General features: G+C 41.2%; 1 long non-coding RNA gene and 1 pseudogene across 15 annotated transcripts in view; one reads left to right on the forward strand and one right to left on the reverse strand.

The window, feature by feature from the left end:
- LOC144287970 (uncharacterized) overlaps positions 1-9,396 on the forward strand; it is a 35,306-nt gene extending 25,910 nt beyond the window's left edge. The window contains exon 3 of the long non-coding RNA XR_013355899.1: positions 9,261-9,396. This is a non-coding gene — a long non-coding RNA (uncharacterized LOC144287970). The remainder of the gene's footprint in view (positions 1-9,260) is intronic.
- The window catches only part of LOC144287968 (protocadherin-8 pseudogene), a 121,757-nt pseudogene that overhangs the window by 40,132 nt on the left and 55,642 nt on the right, over positions 1-25,983 (reverse strand). For all 14 annotated transcript variants that reach the window (XR_013355893.1, XR_013355895.1, XR_013355889.1 and 11 more), the window contains exon 2: positions 19,877-19,975. The product of XR_013355893.1 is annotated as a protocadherin-8 pseudogene, transcript variant X10 (transcript). The remainder of the gene's footprint in view (positions 1-19,876; positions 19,976-25,983) is intronic.

The following is a 25,983-nucleotide window of genomic DNA, read 5'->3' on the forward strand; positions in this document are numbered from 1 at the left end:
TCCTCTCAGCATGGCTCCTAGTTACAACACTGACATTTCTCAGTATTTCCAGGGTTGGCCTTATACTAATTGTTCTCCCAACACACACTGCGCACACATACCCACCTATCGCCCCGAGTCCCAGAACTACATTATCCTTTACTACAAAGCCTGAGGACAGAGGGGATCCTTTTTACCCTTGGTGCTTCCAGCCACTCTGGGCTGACTCACTTCCAGTCATTGCCTCTCTCCTTATAAGCCTGGCATATATTTCTAAAGAGCCAGGATTAGACACAATTTGAGGTTCTCCCTTGTTTATATTCAAATCAACCACTCATAGTCCACAGACCAATCTCATGGCCCTGATTCTTTCTCCACCTCATGTAAATTCTGTCTTCCTCAGATACTCCCCCCGGGAGGTTAGACAGTGGTGCTTGTTCCCCAAATGCCTAGAAATCTATCTGTGTGCCCTCTAGAAGCTGTCTCAATTCATTTCTTTTTGTTCTTTTATTCTTGTTGTCAAGATTCACTGTTTTCTTGAATTCCTATTAAGGGATCATTTGGGAAGTCCTACTCTAAAACCAAAGGAATTCAACTTAAAGGATCAACATGGCCAAAGTCTGGGTGATGGAAGCTATTCCTGCTCCAAATTCTGCCCCAACCAGAGAGGAATGAGAGAGGGGGAAGAGAACCAGGAATCAAGAAACAGCAGAACAACAGTAGTTGGATCTCTTCCCACTGGGATTTCCCTCCCAACTTTGTCCTCATATATTTGTCAGAGATTATTTGGAAAAATTATCCAAAAGGAGTCCCCCATTTCAAATTATCTACAGTTTTTTTCCTAACATTTGCCAGAGACTCCTCTCTCCAAAGCCCAGACAGAATTTCTGCATTTGGGGCTGATTTGATAGTTTCTAAATTAATAATAGCTCATAAGATGCTAAGACTTTTCAGATCTTTTCTCTATTACTTAATTGTATTGCCATCTCACCCTTCCAGAACTTCTCTGCCTTCCGATGCCTCAATGTCCTTTCGGTGATGGAGTTACAAAGTACTGAGTGGGATCTGAGATTAAGAAGCAAGAGAAAAGCAATGAGATTTCAGATGAGATTGGAAACGAGATGGAAAGCTGATGCGAGGAAGTTGATGAAGGGAAACCAGGGGCCAATAAAAGAGGCCCAGTAAGGAGACTGGTCAGGAAAGATAAAAGGGCTGTTTTAGTGGCTGCAAGGGCAAGAAATAGAAAAAGCGAAAGTCACTTGGCCTCATCCCTTAAATTGTCTTCCAACTTTGTGATTTTTCAAAGCAACTTAATATGCAAACCCCCATGTTCTTTCATTTATTCAATAAATTGATATTGAATACCTGCCAGGTGCCAGTCACAGTTCTCATGACTGAGAACACAGCAGTAAACAAAATAGACAAAATCTTATCCTCATGGTGCTTAAATTCTAGAGGGGAGGCAGACAACAATAAATAAACATAAAAGATCGGTAATGACAAGCACTGTAATGAAAAGCAAAGCAGAGAAAGAGGCTACAAAATGATAAACAGTGACAGTTTAGATAGGATGGTCAAGGAAGTCCTTTGGGGGGAATTGACAACTAAGCAGAGACCTGAAAGAAGAAAACATTTGAGGGAAGAGCCTTTCAGGCAGAAGGAACAGAAAATGAAAAAGCCCTGAGGCTGAAACTTCACCATGTGTCAGAATCACATCCTCGAGGCATTGGGATGACAAATCAAAGGCGAGGAAGAGAGGCAGACATGATAGACATGATTGGAGGAACCAGAAGCACATACAGAACCTGTAAGCTAGGGAAAGACTGGATTTTAATCATATTTGGTGAACACACCCCAATGAGACAGAGCAGCTTTATAGCTGAAGAAACAGAAGTTCAATTTGAATTCAGGGCTCCATTACTACAAGTTGGGAGGGTTAGTAGACAAGACAAGAAGAAGAGGTGGTGGTTGGCAATGCTACCAAATGAACTTGAAAAAAAAAAATGTGAACTTAAGGATTGTACTGTAATTTAGGAGGGAAAAAAAAACAGGATCATTTCTATCTTCCCTGCTGCCACCCTTATGTATGAAATTCCACCATCAGTAATGTATTCCTCTGAACACTGCAAGGTTTTCCAATACGCATGGCACCCAATATTGGTTATCAACAGAGAAAGTCCTCACTAAAATGGAACACAAAATAGTAAAATAACAGGAAGGAGTAGGGCAGTGCTGAAGATAAAGGGTAACAAGAGGTAAACTTCTCCTAACAGAATATTCTGAGCATTTGCTGTCATAGGTCACAGGGTTGCTTAGGCAATAATTATCGAGTTGGTTCTTTATCCTTCTTCATAAAAGAGAGATTCTGTCTATAGTAATGATATATTGCATATAACGGCTAAGACATACATGTATCACGAATAATGGCTAATGCATACATGATGCCAACTATGTGCCTGTATCTGAGTGTTTACATTTATTTACTCATTTAATCATCATAAGGACCCATGATTTATCTCTGTTTTACAGGGAAGGAAACTGAGGCACAGAGAAGTTGCTGGCAAATTGACTTGTCATCCAGCTAGTAAATAGTAGTGTCACATTTCAAAGCCAGGCTGAATATCTGGTTCTATAAACCATACTATAAACCATCATGCTATGTTGTTTGTATATCTATTAAATTGCACTGATAAGTAAATGTACTTTTTTCCCCTTGGAAAGAAAACATTGTATTAAAGCAGTTTGAGGGGATCCCTGGGTGGCGCAGCGGTTTGGCGCCTGCCTTTGGTCCAGGGCGCGATCCTGGAGACCCGGGATCGAATCCCACGTCGGGCTCCCGGTGCATGGAGCCTGCTTCTCCCTCTGCCTATGTCTCTGCCTCTCTCTCTCTCCTCTGTGTGACTATCATAAATAAATAAAAATTATTTAAAAAAAAAAGCAGTTTGACTAACTGATGCTGTAAACCAGGGATCAATACACTATGTTTTTTATTTTATGAAGGGTCATATAATAAATATTTTAAGTTTGCAGGGCCATACCATTTCTGTCAGAACTACTTAACTGTGCCACAGAAGTATGGAAATAACCATAGACAATACAAAAATGAATAATCATTGCTGATGGCCAATAAAACTTTATTGACAAAACAGGCGGGGGCCAATTTGATCCATGGGTCTTAGTTTGCTGACCCCTTGACATAAGTAATTTCAAGGAGAAGCACACATCTCCCCAACTTATTACAATGATACACATGTTGTGCCTAAGTCAGAGAGTTGACATGAGGTATCAGAGATATCTGGGAATTGAACATTTCAGATTACGCCCAACTGTGCTACATCATCTCATTTCAACTGCCATTCAGTATCCCAGAGAAATCTTGTCTGATAGCTCAGTAGGAGAGCATAAGTATGTTAATCACAGACATGTTAGAGAAAAGATATGTTTTTTAAAATAAACAGTATGTATTACCCAACAAAACAGCAAAATTTTCATCTCTCCATATCTTCACTGAGTATTCGCAAGATTGCATGTGGTCCTCTGAAAGTAATCCCATCTTCCAAAGCTCTTCTCTCAACTTTCTCTCACCACCCCAGTCCTGGCCTAGCCAAACCATGCTCTCTTAGCTACATAAAGAATCTGTTCCTGATATAAAAGAAAAATTTCACTTGACACTTGTTAAAACCAGCAAAGAAGAGTTCACTCAAGACTATTAAATAAGAGTCAAAGACTACTGCAATCAGAGAGATTAAACTCAACTTTGCTGAAATAAAAGGAGGAAGGGTTTTTAAACACTGGGGTGAGCTCGTAGAGAAGTACAAAAGATTGGGGGTTGGTTGCTAATCATCCACTAACCAAAGTTAGACTCCTATCCTCACACAGAGACCAGGAGGTAGGCGCCCTATCTTTCCCGATTATTACATTTCAGATTATTACATTTATTACATCCATCTCAAGGACCTGGATGCCTCCCAGGTCCTTGAGAAAAACATTCCTGTATTGTAGAAAATTGACAACCCAAAGGGGCAAATAAATAATCTATAATTGCATGTTTTCTAAAATATATGCTCTTAGATTTCAAGATATACTACAAAGCTGTAGTAATCAAAAAAGCATGGTACTGACACAAAAATAGACACATGGATCAATAGAACAGAATAGAGAGCCCAGAAATGAATCCATGCTTATATGGCCAATTAATCTACAACAAAGGAGGTGAGAATATATCATGGGGAAAAGACAGTCTCTTCAACAAATGGTGTTGGAAAAACTGGATAGCTATGTGCTAAAGAATGAAACTGGGCCAGTTTCTAACATCATACACAAAAATTCAAAATGGATTAAAGACTGAAATGTGAGACCTGAAACCATAAAACTCCTAAAAGAAAACAGAGGTAATAATATCTTGGACATCATCCCTAGCAACATTTTTCTAGATATGTCTCCTCAGGCAAGGGAAACAAAAGCAAAATTAAACTAGTGGGACTACAGCAAAATAAAAAGCCTTTGCATAGTGAGGGAAACCACTGATGAAACAAAGAGGCAAACTACTGAATGGGAGAAGATATTTGCAAATGCTATATACTATAAGGATTTAAAACCCAAAATATATAAAGAACTTCTACAACTCAACACTTAACAAACAAACACCTAACAAATAATCTGATTAAAAATGAGTAAAGGACCTGAGTAGACATTTTTCCAAAGAAGATACATGGATGGCCAACAATCACATGAAAGATACTCAACATCACTCATCATCAGGGAAATGTAAATCAAAATCACAGTGACACATAGCATATTATCTCTGTCAAAATGGCTAATATCAAAAAGACGAAAACTGACAAGTATTGACCAGGATGTAGAGAAAAGAGAACTCCTGTACACTGTTGGTGGGATGTAAGTTGGTGCGGCCACTGTGGAGAACAGTATGGAGGTTCCTCAAAAAAATTAAAAATAGGGATCCCTGGGTGGCGCAGCGGTTTGGCGCCTGCCTTTGGCTCAGGGTGCGATCCTGGAGACCCGGGATCAAATCCCACGTCAGGCTCCCGGGGCATGGAGCCTGCTTCTCCCTCTGCCTGTGTCTCTGCCTCTCTCTCTCTCTCTCTCTCTCTCTCTCTGTGACTATCATAAATAAATAAAAATTATTAAAAAAAAAATTAAAAATAGAACTACCAAATGCTCCAGTAATTCCACTGCTGGGTATTTACCCAAAATAAACAAAAACGCTAATGCAAGAAGATACATACACCCCTACATTTATTGCAGCATTGTTTATAATAGCCAAGATATAGAAGCAACCTGAATGTCCATCGATAGATAAATGGATAAAGATCTCTCTCTCTCTCTCTCTCTCTCACACACACACACACACACACACACACACACACACACACACCACAACATTACTTAGGCATAGAAAAGAATGAGATCTTGCCATTTGCAGCAATATGGCTAGATCCAGACTATATAATGCTAAGTGAAATAAGTTAGAGAAAGACACATATCAACTCAATGTTTCATACCTCACAAGTAGGGGGAAAATTATACTAGCATGAGAAACAATGATGTCAAGATGAATAACTGAATTCTGGTAAATAACGATAGAGGAGTATTTTCTTAAATTTGAGATGTGCATCAGACTAATTCAGCTTGCCAGTAATCAGACTTTGTCTCCTCCTCTGGTGGAGGGCTACAAATGCATCATGCAAGTGGTAAAATTCTACATAACTTAACTTTTCTGTCCTAACTTTGGATTTACTGTCCTGCTTTTAAACTCTCTAAAAATTGCCGTATCAAACAATCAGCCAAGGCACAATCCTCTTTGTTACACTGAAAATCAAAAAGCTCTTCACCATCATGTCAGACTGCTCATGTTTTAATGACATTGGATATTCAGCATTATCATCAAGAGTTCACATCAAATGGTTTATGTATACAATGGAATATTCCTCAGCCATTAGAAATGACAAATACCCACCATTTGCTTCAACGTGGATGGAACTGGAGGGTATTGTGCTGAGTGAAATAAGTCAATTGGAGAAGGACAAACATTATATGGTCTCATTCATTTGGGGAATATAAAAAATAGTGAAAGGGAATAAAGGGGAAAGGAGAAAAAATGAGTGGGAAATATCAGAAAGGGAGACAGAACATGAAAGACTCCTAACTCTGGGAAATGAAGTAGGGGTGGCGGAAGGGGAGGTGGGTGGGGGATTGGGGTGACTGGGTGACGGGCACTGAGGTGGGCACTTGACCGGATGAGCACTGGGTGTTATTCTATATGTTGGCAAATTGAACACCAATAAAAAATAAATTTATAAAAAAAAAAAGAGTTCACATCAAAAACAAAAGACCAAAAACATCTATATCACTTTGGGCTCTTTTCCATGAAGCTACAATGCTGTTAAAATTCTCTGGATTGGTGCTAAAAGAGTATGCACTTCTCAGTACCAGTCTTTATGAGGCACAGACCCTCCATCCAGAATGCAATTCTCTGGTTGGAATCCCAAAGATTCTGGAGATAAGCAATCTATCAGTATTATGACTTACAAAGTAAAGATCACAGCCTTTGTTTATACCAGAAGAAATTCCTAATTGAAGGAACATTAGCACCTCTGAAGTTAATGAATTTGAGGATCAAAGACCAGAGGCCAAATGATATGATTCAGCTGGCAGTAGTCCACTGTACACAGGTAATGCTGGATTGCTTCTTTCCTGGGGGTATATTCAAGCATTTGCTACAATCTCTGAAATAGGATGCTGCATCTAAGAAATGCATTTGCCTATGGCCACAGCCTGGCAAACATCGACCAATAGCCTTGCCTTTCCTTTCCCATCATTACTGATTACCTAGACACATATGTGTGTAGAGAGGAGCACTCTCATTTGTAATTATCTTGCTCCTTCTGCTTAATTCGGTTGGATGCATCAGTTCAAATTTTGTGACATCACAATTTCACCAGAATGAAAGGAAATGTCATATCTCAAGCTGTGGGTTGCAACATCAGTGAATGAATCAGACAGCAGGGGAAGGCTTAATTTTAAAAAGGAATTTTATTTACACTAAAAAAAAAAATCCTGTGTAATCAAATGGAAAAGAAAAGACATACGCCATTCTGAAAGGGTTTTTGGATTGGCACAAAGTCTGACCATTGTTTACTTGAACAATCTGGAAATCCACACAGTTTTGCCAGGAGCCATTTTACATTTCCATTTTGAGAATTACAAACTAATAAAATCGTAAACTCAGAACAGATCTTAGAGGTCATCCAATGTAAGTCTCTGATTTTTCTGCATGAGAAAGTGGTGATCTAGAGACCCACAGTGAACAGAGGCAGACCAAAGCCCAGGGCTCCTACCTACTCATTCCAGGAATATTTGCAAACTTCCACTTTACCTGGAGGTGCAAATTCCTTGAACAAGAATTCAGAACGCCTTTGTACCAGAGATTCTGGGCCACGTTTGTAGCTCAACCAAAGGGCTAATAAAATCCACACTAAATAAAAAGCAAAATGTTGGTGTATTTTTAAAAGTACATTTTTGTCCACGTGGTCTACATGCTTTGTTCACATGTTCTACACTAAATCTCAGATGTTCTAATTTTGCATTTCTATGTGATAGCTCTTTGTATAAAACCCTAACATGTCTGGAAGTGACTTGGGTAATTCTCTCAAAAGGACAATTTGCCCAACTCAACTTCTATTTCCCAGAATTACTGCTCCACTGCCAAGCTGGTTTTTTGATAAGCACACTCTAATGTTCCAGCCACAGCTTTCAATGATTGCAATGGTATTCTCTGCAAAATCGGTGTCTTCAAGTACAAAGGGGAACCTCTCATGGTAGCTCCTTAAGATTTCATGTTTTTCATAGGATAGCAGACAGGACTACAAAATTGGATAATACTGTATATATCATGATAGATCCCTTTTTACTCCATAAAGATGAACCAGATTCTCTTGTCCCCCTTATTGTTATGCTCCTGATATGTGCAAGTGTCAGCTACTCTGATTTAAAGATAAAAACCATAGGTTAATCTTAAACTCCTATCTATCCTCTACTTTCACAGTGAATCAGTAGCCAAATTCAGCATGATCTCAAAGTAAAGCATCCCTTTCACTAGTTCTTTCTACAACCTTCTCCACTTATCAACAAAAGAGGCAATCTTCTAGGTGGAATGTTCAGGATCCAGGAAAGCTAAGATCCCAAACATCTCTTCTTTGCTGCCCCATGAAGACAGCACAGTCTAAAGTCTACCCATACAGATGTAGAATCTCCAAGGGGCCAAAGAGCTCTAAAAGGTTAAATGTCCAACCATAGAGCTACCAGAAGACTTCCAAATTGAGGCATTTGCCATGCATCCCTCCAACTTTGGTTGTCTTCTTCAAATATAGCTTTGAAAAGTCCCAAGATTAAGGCTTTTCATGTAGGGTCCAAACCTTTTGCCCAAGTTCCTGCTCACTCCTCCTTTTGTTCTAGCTTCCAACCTAGCCTGTTCAGCCAAGCCTTCTCCCAACCAGTTTTGCAAGACACTAATTCATTTTTATCCTTCAACCTGACAATCTACCTTCCACCTGGATAACTAGTAACACCTTGTCTCCACTCATACCTTATTGGTCCATTTAACTTTTCAACTCCTTATGTATATCCCCTATAAACATGATTCATGTTACAGTTTGGCACTGTGGCCAACCAGAGCTGAAGTTCCCAAATAATAGATCACAAAAGTTATCAGGAAGCTAAGGAAAAAGATTAAGGCAATATTGAGTTTTCATAAGGCTAGATGTATCTGAGAACTAGTGTTTGGTCTGAGAGTATGTGCTTCCAACATTTTATGAATTCTCATAATTGTATAATTCCTGAATTTTCTTTTATAATATGATGGTGACATGCAACCCTCTGTAAACCACTCACTCCCCTCTCCCATTAAAAGAACTGTCTGTGAAGTCTAGAAGTTTGGGAACCAACATTCCAGTTGGAAGACATAGAATAAATCTGTAATTCTCTTTTGGCTATGCATGCCCAGAGCAGTGCTACTATAAATATTCAGAAATCAAATTGGGTAATTTAAGAAAGTATTGGTAGTCATTATTGCTGCTCAATAAATGTTGGCTATTCTCCTAGACATGTGATAGAATTGCATCTTCTTACCCTTTGAAAGTGTATATGCCCATGTGGCTTTCTTTGGCTAATAAAATGTTAGCAGAAGGGATGTATCTCACTTCTGAGAGGAAGCTCGAAGAGCTGGGCATAATTTTACCATTTCCTCTTTCCGTCTCCCACAGGAACTGGCCACATGGAGGGTGGCCCAGAACGAGGATGACAGAGACCAGTTATCCCAGCCAGTCCACGTTGCTTCGGCAAGAAATAAACCTTGTTGGTTTAAGCTACTAAGATTCTGACAAGCATCAATACACTTTGAGTTGGAAAAAGCATATCAATGAAATATATTATGATTATTTTCCTTAAAATTGAATGCTAGGAAGCAGACTTAAAAGAAAATTAGAAGCAAGTAAGGAGTTCATCTTAAGTAGAGCCTTTCACGTATTTCCCCACGCAGGGGATCTGACTGACTATTGGCAGATCAATTAGCACTACAACAGGGGCGAGCACTGTGGAGGGGGTGGGATGGAATTACACCATACATATCAGAGCTGTTTGATCTATTCAAAATGAGATGTTATCTGAACCTCTCTCTTTCTGTGAGTCTAAGAAAACTAAATCAGAAGAAAAATAGCTTTATTTGCTCCAATGGCTAAGGCTCAAGCGGTATACAACACAGAATCGTTGGCACAAAGATTTGCATTGCCCTTGGTTTCCATCTAAGCAGAGAAATTCTGAATTTATTCGCTTCTCTGCTGGCCCTTGTGCCAAACCATATTCCCCTAACTTGATAGCAGAATGAAAATATTTTCATGGAGTTTCAGGTCTCTTTATAACTCTGGCTTAAAGGAGAGTCTGAGACAGTAGTTGTGGGCCTGCGAGGGCAGAGAAGACTAAAGAGAAATCTCTCTAGCCCATGTCTACTATAGGAGCCACATTCCCCATAGCTGTGTGGTGAAAAATACTGCCTCCATCCCACATTCCACGATGGCAGTTTGCTGGGTGAAGGGATGCTTATCTTTTAGAGCCAGGCAGCATCAAAGATTGCTCTAAAAAAGCTACTGCCCGAGGGATTCTCCAAATAGATAAATTTGTAAATGCAGGAGGCCACCAGCCAGGGCCCTTGCATTTGTTTCTGCTCTAACATCTCAGACACTAGTGTTTTTAAGTCTTCATGAATACATAACACCAATTTTGTTGAAACTTTAACCATGATTTCCTTGTTATAAACTGCCCAAAAATCCTCATGCACTTCTCACCAGAATGAGCTTAGCACAATTATGAGATGAGTGGATTGCCAAAGCCCAACAATACAGAGTTAATGAAATTGTCATCTGCATGAATGGCAGCTCCATCTTGTACTTCGTGGTTAGCATGTGAAGAGCAAGAGCAAGGGGAATCTGTTATGTTTTAAGTGCTGAGCAACAGTATGTCCAGCCTGAGCAGGCACATCAATCCAGACTCCCAGAGAGATAAAGGGAATTCACACAAGTATAAATCATCACGAGAGAGTACAACCCAGAAATATGAATGGTGCAGGAGTCCTGGGTCCCAGGCGCAGCTCTGTTACTGAACAGCAGCTGTGTGACCCTGAGAAGGTCATATGATTTCTGGGTCTGCTTCTTTCTCCAGAAAATAAAGAGATTGGACTAGATGATTGCCAAGGCCCCTCCCTTTTCTCACATTCTGTGATTCTTTGTGAAATAGTTATTGGATCAGGCTGTATGAAGAAGCATTAAAATGGTTCTGGATTAACTGAAAGCCTCATCCTAATAGGATGAGCACCTTCACATTGACACAGTCCTCCTTCCCATCCTCTGTGAAGATCAGGGTCTGGAGGGAGTATGGTGTTAGAATCAAGTAAGCCAAAAGTTATTTGGCTGGGCTACATCTCTTGGTTTCACGCATTATTCTTGGTCTAAAACAATTATCTGCAGTCCCCTCAATCCTTCTTAAGGTCAAGATCCCCCATCCTCCACCTCAGGCTCCATGGCATTACCAGCCCTTTATCTACACTTGAATTTCTACTGGTCCTAAGATGATTTAGGGTCGTTACTAGCACGATCCTCAATAGCTCTACAAGCTCCAACTTTCCTCTCCCATGGCCTTATCACCATAGCCAGCTCTATCTGCACCTCTGAGTGGTCCTAACTCTTTTGACTTCAAGTTATAAACACTCTCTCCAAGAGCATGGCAGCTGTTTGTAGGCCCCAGAACCCACTGTCTGATAGTTCTATCTGGTAGCCAGCAAAGATTTCTCTGTCATCTCAGCAAGGCTACAGACTAGATCTGGATCTAGAACCAGCTCTCAGGAACTGGCCTGAAATGTACCAAGGAAAGAGTCTTGTCAGTGCTGCTACCATCTCTCTGCCATAGGCCCTAACCCTAAATATGTCCTGAAGTGGAGTTTATGCCCTTGGTTCTCCCCTATATTCATTTTTCACCCAGGGTTCATTCTTGACCATTCCAGAGAATCTTCTCCAGAGATCTGAGGGCAGCATTTCTTTCCCATCTTTGGTGTAAGATGCTTCAACCCCAGATCCAGATCTTATCTTTAGACCTCATGCAATTATAATTTCTGGTGGCCTGAGGTGATATCTCAGTGTTCCTAGACTGGTGACTTAATTATGCATCATCAGAGCCTTCCATTAAAAACACAGACAACTAACAATGCAATTTAATCAATACAAAGCGTCCCAGATGGGTGGCATAGACTATAAATGCCATTAATATTTTTTCAGATTAGAAATAACTCAAAAGCTAAGCAGTCTGTGTTATCCTCTCAACCAGATTATTGAAGGTGAGAGGAAGAAAACATGTGTATTATGTTTCTAGAATATTCTGGGAATTGTGCTAATTTTTATATCATTTATTTCTTACAGTACTACCATGAGAGAGGCATCATTATTATAATTACAGATAAGGAAATAAAGGTTGAAAAATGTAAATATCTTTATCTAAGTCACTTGGCTAATAAGTAGCAGGGTAAATCTTTACACAGAAGGTCTTTCTGATTAATCAAGTTAAATCCATTCTTCTACAATCTTTCAAAGCCTAGGTCATGGACTTCCTGAATTCAATTCTCCTGGTTTACCTCTTAAAATGTAGATTCTAGGGCCTCTTCTTAGACCTATAGAATCATAATAGAATCTCCAGGCATGGCTCCTATTTGACAATCTCTGCAGGAGACTCATATACACTAAAGTTTATTTACCAGCACTCTATAGCATGCTGGCACCGTCTAAAGTCAAAGGCTGTGTCTCATAAATCTTCTATATCCCTGGCAGCATCAACCACAGAATTGGGCACCTGGTAGGTGCCTAATTAAATTCATGTACAAACAAATTTGTTCAGATGCAGCCTTTTTCCTCAACTGAGCAACAGTGTCTGTGTACAGGTTAAGGTGACAAAAGCCTTCCTTACACAAACACAGTGCTACAAAACCAAATACAAAATGAGACACCTGGAAGGAAATTCATCAAGGAAAGTCCCAGGGCTTTCTCACTGTAATTCCCTCCTTGGCTCCCATGCTGGTCCCTGAGGGGGCAGGGGGCAGGGAGGGAGTACTTCCTAAGCCCCTTAGGGTCAAAATCCCTCTCCTTAGCTCCCCTGCTAAAGGAGAACTCCTGAAACTTGGCTCAAAATTCAGGAAGCAACTTGACCAACTACTACATAAAGGTACAAAGAAAGTATTTACAAAAAAATACAAACAAAATGAAAACAGACTTATACCTAGGATACCTACATTACAATCCCATTGACCTTGAGGTTTCACAGCACAAAGTGACAGTGAAGGGTTTAGGAAGTCCAAATCCCCCTCTGGAAAGTTCCTACATCTCTGCCCCAAGGGACTAGTATAACCATGAAGAGCCCTTGTCTTATCTCCGTTCTTTGTTTCCATACAAATTTAAGGTTAACTAATTTTTTTCTCCCAAAGTAAATTCTTATTCCCTCATGTAACAAAGAGAAAGGTAGGAAAGTGCTTTGTTTAACACGTGCCTCCTATTCAAACCAAAAGAACAGACAATCTGAGTTCTGCTGCAGAAGGAATGCGAAAGACAGGTTTGCCCCATCCTCTGAAACCAGAGTGGCCACGAGAGGGGAAGCACTGATTTTCTCTCACGAGTGGCATTTAAATTTACATGTCAGCATGGCCTAAGTAATATATTCAATTAAAATTCAGCCTGATTATTTATTGATTTTGCATTTTCCTGCCCTGCTACTGTCCAGGCAATTTTCTAACCACTCTCAGAAATACCTCTTGTGCTTCCTGGGAAAAGGCTGATACACACCAAGAATTCCCAAACAAGAGCTGAAGTATAAAGCTAATTATTTCAAGCATGCCTCTGCTACCGCAGCAGGTCTTTATGGGTTCAAGAGGTGTCTTAGGTCTGCTACAAAGGCCAGATTTCAATTTGGGTAATTAGACTTTGCCCTACCCTTGAGAGTTCCCCTGACACAGTTTCCTTCCTTTCCTTCCTTTCACATCTGGTTTGTTCTTTAAAAAAAAAAATCTTGGTTCCTCACATTCTACTAGTCTTTTTTTGGGGGGGAGGGGTCCGGGCAGGGGCGGAGGGTGGGGGGTAGATGCCTCTGACTGCATATTCATGGATTTTTCTCATTATCGGGATGGGAAACAACTGTTTCAAATCCCTCAGGACTTGTGTTAACATTGCCGGCCCCAAAAAGCCTTCCCAGCCCACTTCTCAGCAGATTTACTCATACCTTTTCTCCCTCCATCCTTTTTCTATCACTCTCTTATTAACATACCTATTTCATTCAATCCCATATGATAGTCAGGTGTGTACAAGTCTTTATTCCCCACTGGAACATATACTCTTTAAGACCACAAACATAGCTGTCTTCTCAACATCCCCCACCGCCCCCAAGTAGAGGAAGGGGAAAAAAGCTTAACATTTAGTTAAGCTTCTCATGTACTTGGCAACATCAATAATATAATCTAAGCCCTCAAGACAACAACGTTTAATGCAATCCCTATCAAAATACCATGGACTTTCTTCAGAGAGTTAGAACAAATAAATTTAAGATTTGTGTGGAATCAGAAAAGACCCCAAATAGCCAGGGGAATTTTAAAAAAGAAAACCATATCTGGGGGCATCACAATGCCAGATTTCAGGTTGTACTACAAAGCTGTGGTCATCAAGACAGTGTGGTACTGGCACAAAAACAGACACATAGATCAGTGGAACAGAATAGAGAATCCAGAAGTGGACCCTGAACTTTATGGGCAACTAATATTCGATAAAGGAGGAAAGACTATCCATTGGAAGAAAGACAGTCTCTTCAATAAATGGTGCTGGGAAAATTGGACATCCACATGCAGAAGAATGAAACTAGACCACTCTCTTTCACCATACACAAAGATAAACTCAAAATGGATGAAAGATCTAAATGTGAGACAAGATTCCATCAAAATCCTAGAGAAGAACACAGGCAACACCCTTTTTGAACTCGGCCATAGTAACTTCTTGCAAGATACATCCACGAAGGCAAAAGAAACAAAAGCAAAAATGAACTATTGGGACTTCATCAAGATAAGAAGCTTTTGCACAGCAAAGGATACAGTCAACAAAACTCAAAGACAACCTACAGAATGGGAGAAGATATTTGCAAATGACATATCAGATAAAGGGCTAGTTTCCAAGATCTATAAAGAACTTATCAAACTCAACACCAAAGAAACAAACAATCCAATCATGAAATGGGCAAAAGACATGAAGAGAAATCTCACAGAGGAAGACATAGACATGGCCAACATGCACATGAGAAAATGCTCTGCATCACTTGCCATCAGGGAAATACAAATCAAAACCACAATGAGATACCACCTCACACCAGTGAGAATGGGGCAAATTAACAAGACAGGAAACAACAAATGTTGGAGAGGATGCGGAGAAAAGGGAACCCTCTTACACTGTTGGTGGGAATGTGAACTGGTGCAGCCACTCTGGAAAACTGTGTGGAGGTTCCTCAAACAGTTAAAAATAGACCTGCCCTACGACCCAGCAATTGCACTGTTGGGGATTTACCCCAAAGAGACAAATGCAATGAAACGCCGGGACACCTGCACCCCGATGTTTCTAGCAGCAATGGCCACGATAGCCAAACTGTGGAAGGAGCCTCGGTGTCCAACGAAAGATGAATGGATAAAGAAGATGTGGTTTATGTATACAATGGAATATTACTCAGCTATTAGAAATGACAAATGCCCACCATTTGCTTCAACGTGGATGGAACTGGAGGGTATTATGCTGAGTGAAGTAAGTCAGTCGGAGAAGGACAAACATTATATGTTCTCATTCATTTGGGGAATATAAATAATAGTGAAAGGGAATATAAGGGGAGGGGGAAGAAATGTGTGGGAAATATCAGAAAGGGAGACAGAACGTAAAGACTGCTAACTCTGGGAAACGAACTAGGGGTGGTAGAAGGGGAGGAGGGCGGGGGGTGGGAGTGAATGGGTGACGGGCACTGGGGGTTATTCTGTATGTTAGTAAATTGAACACCAATAAAAAATAAATTTAAAAATAAATAAATTAATTAATTAATTTAAAAAAAAAGACAACAACTGATCCCAATTTTATAGGGGAAATAAAAATTGATACTAAACAAGGTGCCATATTCTACTCAAGATGGCAGTGCTAGTAAGTGTTAGAAAGAGGCCAGGTTTCCAGGACTGTTGAACCTCTGGCTCGTTTCAGAGCCCAGCGTCACTTCCCTAACCTTACCCAGAGCCTAAATAGGCTCTCCAGGTTGTCGATGAGTAGGTGAACAAGAGCTTCTATCTAATATCTTTCTGCATCTATGTCTGTGCTGATGACTAAGTCCACCAGCTGTCTGTGAGGAGGCCCTCCTTGCAGGTTCCCTGCCCCCAGCCCTGTCTATCAAGGCTTTGATAGAATCCTATCAATTTCATCCACAGTTTGTTTGTTTGTTGTTTGTTTGTTTGTTTGTTTTGAGAGAGAGTGTGAACAGTGGGGGTAGGGGCAGAGGGAGAGGGAGAGAATCTATGCTGACCACAGACCCTGATGTGGGGCTCCATTTCACAACCTTGAGATCATGACCTGTACTGAAACCAAGAGTCGGATTGGATGTTTAACCAGCTGAGCCACCCAGGTGCCCCTCACCCACAGTTATTTGAAGGCTCTCTAAACAATAATATAACACTCCTCTCACACTTCCTCCTTACTACTACATGATTGGTTTTGATATAAGGTATCAGACCAATTTACCCCACTTCTGGATCATGTAGATTGATTTTTCCCCCTATTTTTATGGTTCCTAAAGCAAAATCACAATCTCAGAATAAACAATAGGGAATTAGGGAGTTCATTATGTGTAAGATAATGGATCATCCTATATCAGGAGTGGTGCATATGTCTGCCCAGCCATGATTATGAGTGAACCTCACAAACACACCTTCGTCCACCACTGATGCATGTCAGGAGTCTCCAAAATACAGCCAAAGGTGTGAATCAGAGGCCTGGGTTTACTGATCAAGTGCTTCACTCTCAGACCTGGCAGCTCTGATGAAGAGGGCCTCTGCTCCAGCAGAGCTCTCAATCCCTGTCAGATTCATGAATGTTAACTAACACGGCTGCTCTCCCTCCTCTCTGACCATCTAGCAAGTGAGGGGTTGACACCACATTAAAAATCATAAAATTCAAGTGATTTTTACCATTTGCCTCATCCACGAGAAAGATATAAGAAATGGTATAATAAATAAATGCCAGAGAGGCAGGAGAAAGTAGGAAACCATGGTCCTCTTTGGGCAAGACTCTTCTCCAAAGCCATCAATTCATCTAGTTGATAAGAACATAATCCCAAGGTTTTATTTCAAGTTAGACTAAGACTAGAGATATTATTAAAATTCTTTATCTTTTTTGAATTAATATCCCTTATTATCTGAATTCCATATTGAATATTACCCTTATAAATAATATTGTCAAGTATTATCCCTGGAATCTTTTCATTACAAACCATGAAATCTACTTCCTTACTGGGTGAAAAGTCAAGGAGTCTCTCTGTCTAGGGTAAATAACAAAAAGAGAACATCTCTTAGCCTATCCCAAGTGCTGGAGTTTACTTTGGATTTCTCACCATCATTGCATGAGAGAGTGTCCCCTGGTGGCTAGAAAATGAGACTGACAATTACAACCCACTTTGAGGAGGGAAAAACTGTGGTTAAAGAAAAAAAAATAATAACTGTTATTGGGTATTATGAAGTATACATGTCAGAGATTTGTATTAATTTGAAAGTATTTAAACCAATAACCCAAACTCAGTTGTTCTGAAACTCCTTTTCATAATGCCTTTTGTATTATTCCTGTGAGGTATGAGATTCTGAAGTTCATTGTTGTACATCATCATCATCAGTGAAAGAGAAATATGTTGGAGAAGCAAACAGATGTTAGAGGGAGGAGCTATCGAATAATCCCCTACCAGCTGAGATAAATAGGGCAAAAGATGCAGGAAGCAATAAGAAGCAAGATGACAGGTCAGAGAGCAGAAGGGTAGGCCCCAGGATAGAGGGCCAATCTCTATTTCATCAGGAAAGAGCCTACTCTTTTCCATCTTTGATGTTGGTGACTGGATGGAAATCTCTGGCTAAAGGGACTTGGAAATTCTCTGGGAGATAGTTTATTTTTTTATTCCACGATAAACATTCGGAAAAGGGAAAGTGCTTCACTTGATCAATTATTGCTGCATATATAAATGTAAATGAAGAGACTTAGACTCTGCCCTCATATGGAAAGACTGGCATTGATGATCAGCATATTAATAATGCCACAAACATTGTTATAAATATATGGCAGAGACCATAATAATAGTCTGGACAAAGTGAGGACTATGTTTCAAATTAATTGTTCTATAAATTGCATATGTCTGTGTTTATTTCATCATAAATCTCAAATGAGTTGACTAATTTTGACAAAATTTGGTTCATTTATCAAGGGGATAATTTACATCACATGAAACCTATGAGTCAATGCATCAAATGACAGCCAATAAAAGCTTTCAAAGAGCTCTATTTTCTATAATTTGTAATGACTTTCAAAGCCCCCATTCTCTTACCCTCTTTCACCACACTATAGAATACCACAAGATAAATCTCCCAATTTCAGCTAATTTCACATTTTCTACATGTCACTCTCATGCTTAAAAACCTAGCGCATAAAGCCTAAATTCCTCTACCTGACTTTTGATTGACTGACTAATAAGTAATTGTGCAGAGTAAGACCTGTGATTCACACGATCACAAATATCCAGGCATTTTTCACAGCGCAGAGGGCAGGAAATGTTATAAAATGTATATTTAGAAAGCCAAAGAAGGGATCGCCTCTCTCCATGTAGACAAGGGAAGTCTGTAGAGGTTTTCAGAATTCTGGAGAAGTTTTTGGAAAGGTAGAGAGTTAAAGGCATCCTCGGCATAGGTTTCTGTTTGGGATAAAAGCTCTGATGCCATCAGGAGAGCTATAGAGTGAGACATCATGAAAAGGAGGAATTTGACCAGCTGTGTGGGCTCTAGAGAGTAATCTTCAAAACTTCAGTGTGCATATGGATCACTGGGGATCTTGCTGAATGTAGATTCTGAGTCATAGCCTAGGGGGAGGTTGAGTTTCTACATTTCAAGCTAGCTACTGGTGAGGCCCATGATGCTGGTCCATGAACCACTTTGAGTAGCAAGCTCTGAACTGTAAGGAATAGCTTTGTTTTATTTTCACAGAGCTGCCAAAAGATGGGGGAAATGGGGTACTTGGGTGGCTCAGTGGGTTAAGCATCTGTCCTCAGCTCGGGTCAGGATCCTGAGGTCCTGGGATAGAGCCCCCAAACAGGCTCCCTGCTCGGCTGTGAGTCTTCTTCTGCCTCTGCCTCTGCCCCTCCCCCTCCCCCTGCTTGTGCTCACATCCACTCTCTCTCTCTCAAACAAATAAATAAAATCTTCTAAAAAAAATGATGGGAGAAAAATCTGTCCATGGAAAGAAGTTCTCAGGAAATGCTATATATGGCATATGGACAAAGTAAAATCTTTAGTCTTACCCCAATTCTATCAATGAGTGACTCAGTTTCTTTCTGTAATTAACCTCTTTAGACTTGATTTCCTCATCTTTAAAACGGGGATTATAAAAATCCGCCCATAGACATGGTGATGAGAATGAAATGAGCCAAGGGGCATCAAGTACCTCTCACCGCCTCTGCACAAAGCAGGCTGTTCAATATTGATTGTACGTCTCCTCCTCACCTCAATTACCCCCTTTGTCACTGGAGATGTTCAAGCAGAGTTGTAATCGACCCCTGGGAAGGAAGCTACAAAGAGCATGCTCATCTCAGGGTTGAGGGCATCAGTGCCCCTGAGATTCTACAATATCTGGCACTGATCAGTGGGACTTTAAAACAGTGATTTCCAGGATGTAAGGCCCAGATGCATCGGTAGCATTCAAGTCTGTTATTGTTGTGAACACATCTATTATGCTCATATGATAGACCAACAGTCTGGACTCAGAAGCTAATGACAGCTAATAACTGAATAAACAGTTCAATAATGAAGTGCATGTGTGCATAAAGATGCTTCCATCAATATACTTTAGAAAGGGCCTTTTCTACTAATACCTTCCACTTATACAGCCTTTTGAGAGCTTTCAGGTCTGTTATCTCCTTTGAGCCTTAAAAGAACCTGAGGAATAAGGCTTATAATCCCCATTTTACAAACAAGGAAGCTGCGCTGTGATTTCCCTGAGGTGCCCACACCAGTGAGGCCCAAGCCCGACCCCAGAACCTGGTGTCACGTGCTCTCCACTGTACTCTGCTGTCCCTCTGAATAGGCGTTACCTCTGCAGCATCCAACAAATATCTAAGTGACTTTCATAAGCAGACTCTGTTAAAAAAGGAAAAAAAAACACAGTTAAAGATTTTAAAACACCCAGGAGCATCTGTTGCAGCTCCTTCATTTCATAGATCGGGTCACTAAAGTTCAATAAAATGTAGCAACTTGCCTGAGGTCACCAATTGGTTCTTGCCCCAAAAGAGAAAGCACATTGTCAACATTCCATTAATCCCAATCAGCAGCTTTTACTATTCCGCACTCCAAGACACCCAGGGTTATCATTTTTGTCCTAGATTCTTTCTGACCTGCTTCAATTACCAATTAATCTGGGGCTATAGCATACTTGTTTTAACAACCATGTAAAGCCTTGGGATTACGATCCGATTCTCTTTGCCCTCTTTAATTCAAATATTCTTATGTGATTCTGTGTTAATATTTAAGGGTAAGATATATGGCTAACATGCCAAAGCCAACCAGGGCTGGTGTTGAAAAGTTCTAGCTCTGAACAAGTGGAAGAGCCACAACCACCATCTTCTCAATAATGAATTCACCAAGGACTGGCCATTCGCCATTCCATTTCTGCTATTTCTTTAATCAAAGCTGAACAGAATGAATTGCAAATAAAAAGGGAAAAAAGAAAACATTAAATATGAAAGGCCAACTTGCTCGCCTATATTTTTAGTTCAAGTGACAGTTTTAAAATTACAAAGGTAAAAACCCTTTGCTAAATCGGGTTTTAAATGTGCCATTTGTCAAGCCAGTACATTTTTACGATTTTTAAAACTACTGTTTTATCATGAAAGGTAAAAATACAAAGTGGTCATATTATTCTTCATCCCTACCACCGCTACCCCGTTTGCATTTCGGGGTGGTTTGTTTTTCTATGCAGGAAACGGGGCTGTTCTCAGCACATCTCTGAGAAACATTTTCATTCATGTCGCAATGCTGTTAGATCATTTTCCAATCTCGGAGCTGTTATTGTTTCACAGGAATAGGGAAAATGATCCTTGCGGTGAACACAGAATTTCCTAACTGAAAGAGACCTGAGAGGTCAGCGTCAACAGCGCCCTCCTTCACAGATAAGCAGACTGAGGCCAGAAAGGTGAATGAACCCATTCGTCTGTGTGGCCCCAGCCCATCAGTAGTAGAGCCTGGCCTGGATTCTAATTCTCTACACGCCCAATGAGTGACTTGGCATCATGTCACAGTGCCCTTCCTGACACTGTCCCCACAAATGGTCAGTGCTTTCTGGCATTGCCCCCAGGTCACTTCTTTTCCAGCCAGAGTCCATAGAATGATCCTCACCTGAAGACATGTAGACTCTTTGTAGGGATAACCAAGAGAAAAATACCTTTTCTGCAAGGTCAACAGAAAGACCAAATCATAGTTTCATTATAAAAGAGATGTGGGAATCTGGGAATGAGAGGTGAGGGCATACTCTTCCCCCTAAGTGGGAAGAGGAAACCATGAAGGGCACAACAGAACCTCTTCCATACCCTAGACCAGTCCTCCTTTTCTCTGTGATTATCCCCAAAAACAACTTTGGAAATAGTGCCTAAGAGAAAGGGAGAAGAAACTGATTTCAGAGTCACTCAGAGGCACTCTCTCTACAGCTGTGGAATCTGTGCCTCTGAATATAAATAGCCAAGGCTGATAGGAAGTGGGCTGAAACCATCATCAAGCAGAGAAAACAACTTCCAGGAGGGTTCTTTGACCAGGTTCGGCCTCAGATCTTGCACGGATCTCTGACCAAAGCCCCTCACTCTCTGCAAACTCCCATGTCTACTTCTAAAATGGAAGTCCCGATAACATATTTGTTAGATCATCTTATCTAACCCTATCCACAGCATCCAGTTCCATCATATCCTGTAAGGACAGCCATCCCGAGAGTCAGGCCAGCCTCGGTCTGGGCACGAGGAGACACCAGGAGATGAACAGGCACTTCTAAATATAAAGTGCCACATAATGCAATTGCAGCTCTCAGTCCAAAATGGCAATTTTTATTTTGCTAAAAATGGGTTATCACCATATGATTCATTATTAATGAAAGAAAAAGCATTTATTCACATTTGCTAATTATCTTTTACTCACTTATGGCAAAAAAAAAAGTGCTTTAAACCCTATAATTTGGTCACCAATTAGTCTTTGATTTACCCTGATGTACGCGAAGGGTTTTTTTTTTTTTTTTAATTAAAAAAGGATTGCAGCTGAAAATTTACATTTAAAAAGTAATTAATGCCAATTCAATGAATAAACCCTCAGTTTCCTATAGAATTATAGTGAACCTCAAGCCCTTTTTAAGGATGGAAAGAATTCGTCGTCAGTAAGAGCTGCCTTAACAGTGCAATTGTAGGCAAAATTCAATGGCTCCTTTCTCTAGGTGAACTGGGATCAGACCCTTCCCACTTGTCTTCTTACTCTTCATACCTATGGAGGTTGTTCCTCAGAAGAAAGCCCTTGACCAACAGCTCCCCCACCAACTTCCATTCCTTCTTGTTCCAACTCAGAGCTTCTGAGGCACAGACCAGTTCTGCTGCCCCGGACCCAGGAAGACTCGGGCAGAGGGCTCCGCTCTCCTGTCAGCTGGATTTCCCAACCATCTCCCATCTGCCTTCCCAGCTGCCCTGAGATCTCATATACATACTCAGCTCCCAGTGTCAACTCACCATCCCATTCTTCCTTTTCCTGTCACCCCCCAACACAAGAGCCTCTCTTTGGAGTAGGGTGGTGTGGTGACTGGAAGGAGTCGTCATCCAGGGAGCCGTGGTCTAGCTTGCAACAATCATTCGTCTGTTGTAAGAACCATAACTCGTAAATTAACCTCTGCAAGGTTTTCTGAGCTAGATAAAAGAGGATATTTGAAAATTCTTTTTCCACTATTGGACCAAGGAGAAGTTCCATCTTATTTTCTGAGCTGACTCTTCATGGCTTTTGTGTTGGCAGAAACTTGAACAAAATGCAATTTAATGAATTTTCCCCTTAAAAATAAAATAAAGAGATATAGTATCTCTGGATGTTTCCACCGTGTACGGTGTGTATCAGTGATTCTCAACCTTTCATCCTATCCCTGTAGCCCTGAGATGCAAGTACTCTGCTATCACTAACAGGTCTCTCCACACCCAACTGGAGGTGAGGGGACAGGATGAGAGGCAGAAAGCACTAGTGCCTCCAGTGTGTAATATACTCAAAAACAGATGCCAGACCTATTAAGGAGAGTTGCCATGTGGTATTTGGTCAGCAGCAAAAGGCAAAAATGAATAAAATCATTTGATCATTGCTTCTGACATTCTCAATTCACTACAAGTTTAGTCCAATGCCCCCTGGGCTGGCTTCCTGAGGGATGCATGTACACTCCACTTCCAGGGCTGCCTGGGTGGCTCTGTGGTTGGGCCTCTGCCTTCAGCCCAGGGCCTGATCCTGAAGACCCGGGATCGAGTCCCGCATCGGGCTCCCTGAATGGAGCCTGTTTCTCCCTCTGCCTGTGTCTCTGCCTCTCTCTTTCTGTATCTCTCATGCATAAATAAATAAATTTTTTTTAAAAAATCTTGTTAAGGGATCCCTGGGTGGCGCAGCGGTTTAGCACCTGCCTTTGGCCCAGGGCGCGATCCTGGAGACCCGGGATCGAATCCCACGTCGGGCTCCCGGTGCATGGAGCCTGCTTCTCCCTCTGCCTGTGTCTCTGCCTCTCTCTCTCTCTCTCTCTCTCTCTCACTGTGTGGCTATCATAAATAAATAAAATAAAATAAAAAATTAAAAAATCTTGTTAAAAAAAAAACATTCCACTTCCAGTTATTAAGCAACGACTCTGTGCTAGGCTTTTTTGTGCATGCTGTCTCCAATCTGCCCAAAGACAATCTTATTATTCCCATTTTATTGATTAGGAACCTGAGATTCAAATAAATCATTTGCCCAATGGCTTTTATCTACTGAGTGGCAAAGCTAAAATTCTAATCGGTTCTGTCAAACTCCAGATGCTATACTATATAAAGACCTGAAAATAGGATTTCTTCAGAATTACAAAGTTTACATCTGGAATTAGAACATATGGCCAGTAATCTCTGTATTAATTTCTTATATCTGAATGCCTAGGCTGAGACATGTTATCTAAAGACATCGGCGATGTAACGGATTCAGATGTTGCTTTTGGCGTGGATTGGGTAGCTGTTTGCTAGGTGCCTAAATGAGTATCAAAGCATGGCCAGTGGAAGGGGTGGGCTTTATGGGTCATGGAAGAACTTTCCCAGTAACTGGGCAGCAGTTCTTTCTCTGCCCATCAACTTACAGCAGCTTGAGGTTCTGGAAAGACCTGCTCCTGGCCCAGATCCCCCACCTGCTCTTATGCCTACAGAGACCAGGGGCCGTCAGAGCAGTGGCCACTATTCTGTCCTTTCTCAGGGGCCTCCAATCAAAGCATGGATTCCAGACCTGAGATCTAAGGAGTCTTTGTAATTTACAGGTTCCCATATCAACTTCCCAACAAATTTCTTTCAAATCAAGCAGTCTCAGGATGTGGAGTGCACACAATGAGCCTAGGATGTCCAGGCAACTCCATCTCACAGTCCTATTAGCTTCTCCCATGTTGGTATATCCATGATACAGAGCTTTCCCTTCATTCCCTCTGTCAAATATAGTTTGCACCAACTTCTAAGCAGAAGTCTGGAGACTTGCTCTGAAACCTGGCATGCTAGGGCCCAGTGGTCTCCTTGCTTTGCCAGACCTCTTCCCCAGAAGCTGGAAACTTTTTCTTCCACTCAGGGTAACTGGGGCCTTGCCATGTGTGAACAGACCTTCTGGTCCCCCCTGCCTTCCACCTGGCTCATACCTGTCCAACCACTGGACATCAGGGTCCTGCCTCCATGAATAGACCAACCCAGCTCCACTGATTATTATATGACATCAGACACCATCTTTGGGTAATCCAGCAGCTCTCATTAGAGGACTCTTGGCCAACCCCTCAGTCTCAGGCCTAATGAAAGATCCTCTCCCAGGGCCACTTCACTTTCACCCCTCAGCTCTGGAATTGCTGCGTAAGCTGTCCCCACCTTCAAACCCTGGTGTCAGAGCTTCCCCAATTTACAACAGTGCCCATCCAGACAGGCTTTGGGGTCCCCACCACCGACCGGTAGAGTTACCTCTCCCCACATGGTTACTATGACAATGAAGGAAAATGACTGTTTACCCCTTTCTTCAGGTGGCGTGTAATGAATCAAAGAGTCCATTATTAATTAGACCCATTCAAAGTGACCCTATTCTAACAGGTCAATTTCACCTGGTCTCACTAATTAAACATCAGATGGGACTCAGATCCAGGATTTTAGAGACACATTTAGAAATCTTCAAGTAATGGCCAAATTCTTAATGGTTTAATTTCAGTGACTGCCGGCACATAAACCCAATGAGAGTCTCACCCAAGAGCACACAGTAGCAGAGGTCCAGCGATGGTATCCTCAAGCTGCTGGACCCTATACCTGGGGTCAATGCAGAAGGGACAGGGGAGCAGCCAGCCAGCCTCCGCCAGTGTACACAGAGAGGAGCAGCACAGTCTTCAACACTAAAGAAAACATGAACTGCGCAAGTAACATTATTTCCATCCTCTGCTAGAATGAAAACCAGCACAGTACCACATACCACCAAAAGCAGATTTTTCAACCTCTGTAAGCCTCAAAGGCAGGAACCTGATTGCTTACAAGACTCGCTCGGGCTGACTTGCAGATCCACAGTGGCACTTGATTCTAACAGCCTCCTTCCCGAGTCGAAGGCTGCCTCCCACGCAGCCAACCTAATGAGTGATGCTAAGAGTACTGTTAACTATATCACTTCGTTAATTGCTCAATCTAAATTAATCAGATATTCGGAAATTTCTCTTGTTTTTCCAAAGGCTCTTGTTAGAACAGACTTAAAAGAATCAGGGTCTCTCTTAATGAGAGCAATAACAATATTCTGTTTTTATGTACTGCTCTACCGCCTACTAACTCAAAAGCTTACTGTGTCCGCACAGGCAAAGGGAAGTACAGGGCCAAGCAATTGCCTGTAAATATAATTGCTATAGAGATTTAACC

The sequence above is a fragment of the Canis aureus genome, chromosome 17 (assembly GCF_053574225.1).
Source record: "Canis aureus isolate CA01 chromosome 17, VMU_Caureus_v.1.0, whole genome shotgun sequence".
NCBI lineage: Eukaryota > Metazoa > Chordata > Mammalia > Carnivora > Canidae > Canis > Canis aureus.